The following is a 4,288-nucleotide window of genomic DNA, read 5'->3' as shown; positions in this document are numbered from 1 at the left end:
TGTTGAGATATAGAAAGTAATGTGGGAGTTATCATTAATCTTAACATAGAGAGAAAAGAGAGGCCCACGAGTGGAGTAATTAGGGTGAGGGGAAACCAACCACTTTAATATCAGCTCTGACTTCCAATTCAGAGTCGATGAGTGCATCTTTAGTGCCCCCTCACCCATCCACTAAAGTTGCTTCTACAAGTATGTATATGATGTCTTGTGAGTTCTTAAACATCATAGTAGATAGTAAGAAAGCCATTGATGCTTGGTTACAGGTTATTGATATCAAGGTGGCTACTCTATATGGGTGAATATGGCCATGGGTCTTGACAAAACTAAAGATGCAAGAGGTTAGATAGGATACTGCACACAGAGTTGCCATTTTAGAGTTACATACTGATTTACAAGAATGTATTAACGATTTTGAGAGACGTTTTATGACCCAGTTTGTATATATTGAGATGTCAAATCTAGGACATATGATGGAGGACGTGGATATCTTATGAGCAAAAGTATGCTCTCTCAAAGAAAGCCATATGATAGTTACTCCTCTATTTATATCCCCAATGGTTTAGATATCACCTCTGCATGGGCCTATACGCTTTGATTTATTTGTGGAAGACAATGAGGAGGTCCCAGTAGGTGGAACTAAGAAAGGACGTGTAAGGGACCTGCAGTATCACAATACTCCATATGACCAAGCCTTGAAAAAGTCCAGACATAAGTTTATGGATCGATAGTTATTTAGAGGCAGAGGTGTGCTAAGATAGCAATGGGTGCATCTTCTAGTAGTGCACCACTATCACTACTGCCTCCGCCAGTAGAGATACCCTCATCTAGGGATGCTCATGATACAGACGCTTAATGCATCCCAGGTATGTCCTTATTCCCTTTGTTTTATATTATTTTAGTGCATTAGGGATAGTGCATAGTCTTTTAGTTAGGGATAGGGTATACCATAGCTACCACAGGTTTTTATTATCATTCTTCTTTTTTTGTCGGGCACAGAATGGTTATAAAAGTGACATGTCTAGGGTAAAATTTATGTTGCATTGTGTTTTGTTTTGTATTATGTTGTGTGTTGTGTAATTAGGAAATTTTTAAGTATTTAGGGAAGTTTTCATATTTTTGATTGATTTTTTAGAAAAATGATACCCCTCCAAAATTTTATTTTACAACTGTGTGAATGTTTATATGTGTACGCACTGTGGATCTTTTTATAGAATAGGATTAGGGACATGATAATCATTTCTAACAAGTGCATGAAATTAATAAGTAGTAGCTCATAATATTGACTCTATGTCATGTGTGTGTGAGATGCTACTTAGTTTCCTTTGTGGGTTAAATCTAGAACTTGCCTAGTTTGTCTTGCCTAGGTTATAGGATAGTTGGTTAGGAAAGGATCATAGGCCATTTTATATTGTAGTCCACTTTTTGCTGAAATGTCCTTCCATGTATGGATTGTATCTCTTGATCCCTAAGTTTGATCCTTATAGCCTGTTTTTCTTGTTACACCTTTCAATTTCCCATTTTAGTTGCAATAACCTATTTTGGCCTATTTCTCATTGGATATTATTCACATCAACTCAAGCAAATCGCCTAAATTAAGGGTGGTTACCATAGGGGTGTGTGATGTAAAAAGGATATGTATAAGGGTAAAATAAGAGAAAATGGATAGTAGGGCCAAGTGTGGTATAAAAATAAAAGAAAAAAAAAGAAAAATTATGAAAACGTGAAAACTAAAGAAAAAATACCACACTCAACTTGAATGTGCAATAAAGAATAAAAAGGGAGAAATAAGATGGAATAAAAAGGAAATTGGTTGAGTGTTGACCCCAAAAGTAGTTATAATGCCAAGGAGGCTTTGTCACTTGATATATCCATATGTACCATACCATCCCCCAAGCCTATATTACAATTCGAATAAAGTCTTATAGTGATCCTAACTTGATTGTCTGAAAATTAAGGTAAAGAAAATAAGGGCAAGCCTGTAGTATTTGATGGAAATTGATTGGAACTTCTCTTTTGAGTGTGAGTTTCTCTTAACTATCCCTTCATTGACATGCATTATTTCATATGAGTGAGTGGGGCTTCTTTGTTGTGAGGGAACATGAGTCATATTGCTAGTTGCTTACTTATTTTGGGTAGTGTAACTTGTAAATACATACATGATTGTCTGTTGCTAATGTAGTGCCATACCTTGAACCCATTGTGTCACATTTTTATGCTTCATGGTTGTACATAATTGGTTTTGAAAGGTTAAAATAAAAGAGGGTATTTTGGTTTGAGCTTAAAATATTGATTGACTACCTAGATTATCTTAGATTCTCCTAGTTATGCATTATGTTTTGTTTTTTTATAGTGTTGTGTTTCCTGAGGACATGCAAAAGTTCTAAGTTTAAGGTGTTGATGAGATATAGAAATATAGCACTTTAAACGCTTAAAACTATGAAAATATGCAAGTTTCTAAGGTTGTTTTGTTAGATATGATGTGTTTTGGGTATGTTTTGTAGGAAACTAAGTTTTGGGTGTACGTCTGAAGAAAAAAATAAAGTTTTTGGGCAGATACAAAGGCAATTTTGGATGTATGTGCTACATACTTAGCTTATGTGATCAAAGTATGTTGAGAAACTGAAAGTCCAAAGGCTAAGCTGCAAGAAAAAACAAGAACTTTAATATACAAAGTCAACATACGGACTATATGATCAACATACAGACCGTATGTAGACTTAGTATGTGTTGTAATGGAAAATATAGAGAGTTATAGTTTCAGTTTCAGAGATCTAGTACATACAAAGTCAACATACGATCTGTATGTTCAACATAGGTCTATATATGGACTTAGTATGTACAAAAATGCAAAAGTCCAGAGAGTTAAAGATCCAGGATTCAAGTGTTGCAACATACTAAGTTCAACATACGGTCTGTATGTTTAACATATAGTCTGTATGTTGACTTTGTAAGTAGACACCGACTTTGTTTTTCCTTTTTTATTTAGGAGTTAAATTTTAGGGTTTCCATGTATTATATAAATACCCTAATGACATTGTGTATTCTGTTTATGCACTTTTTATACTCACAAACATATATTCTGATTTGAGATCCAATTTTGGTCTTGCAATTATTTAGTATTGATTTTGGTTGTTAATTCAGTTAGAGCTTTGGGTTTTTGATTATGATTATTGTTATTTCTTCTAATGCTTTCAATCATGAATATCATTGATTACTTCACAAGCATGAGCGGATAAAAAACCCTTAACTCGGGTTGTGGAAACCCTAGCAGATTGATGAAGTAGGGGAAGTGATAGGTTGTTCTAAATCGATACCCATGCATGTATTATATTATCTTCACTTTAATAGATGTCTTAGATGTTGCAAACATTAGGATCTCGCCTATATTATTCTTACTTTCCCTAAAAAAGGAGTTGTGACTAGGAAAGGATAATTACAATTGTAATTTGAAGTTTAACTATCGATCCACGCTATGAAGGATTATCTAACTAAGATGGTTAATTATCATCTAATAACTAAAGATCCAAAAGGTAATATTAACTGGTATTAGGATTAGGGTTTGTAAGGCAACATCCTAAGACTCAAAAGGTAGAGTGAGAGATTCACCAGAGAGTCCAAAAGACCGCTGATGGTACATAACTTATCAGATTCGACATGCAAGGTATCGAGTTAGTTCAATAAAACATGATAAGCCTACTGAGTTGAGAATACAGGTGTAACACAATTCTAGTATTCATATACGACCAATTACAACCTAAAATGATATTCATTACTTGTTTGAAATTGCCGCTAAAATCCCTCCATTTACTTTTCAAGTTCAACCCATTGGTTACAGCAGTTAAGATCCATAATTCCACGTATTCTTTGGGATTCGACCCCAACCTTTGTTAAGTTACTATATTTGATAGCAACCATAAAATCTTTATATTGAAGGTGTAGCTTGGGCATTATCAGGGCTATTTTTGGATATTGAGGCAGTGAACCTCCGCAATAAGGCCATGTCATAGAATTTAACCTCTATGATTTTGGTGTGGCACAGAGGTTAACCTATACGCTATTGATGTGTCATGCCATAATTTTAATTTTGTCCAATTTTTTATTTTCACTGAGGGTAAGGGACTTTATATCTTTTTACCCCTTTTACGACTGTAGTCTTGTTCTTATAATTCATGATTATTTACTTGGTGATGCCATGAAGCCCTTTTCTTTTGACCCCTATACGTGTTTTGTTGAGAGATAATTCCTAACATAAAGTTACATACTTTATTTCATACTTTTAAGGCTTCAA

The sequence above is a fragment of the Capsicum annuum genome, chromosome 1, assembly GCF_002878395.1.
Source record: "Capsicum annuum cultivar UCD-10X-F1 chromosome 1, UCD10Xv1.1, whole genome shotgun sequence".
NCBI lineage: Eukaryota > Viridiplantae > Streptophyta > Magnoliopsida > Solanales > Solanaceae > Capsicum > Capsicum annuum.
The sequence above is the reverse complement of the archived record's forward strand: the minus strand, read 5'-3'. Positions refer to the sequence as shown.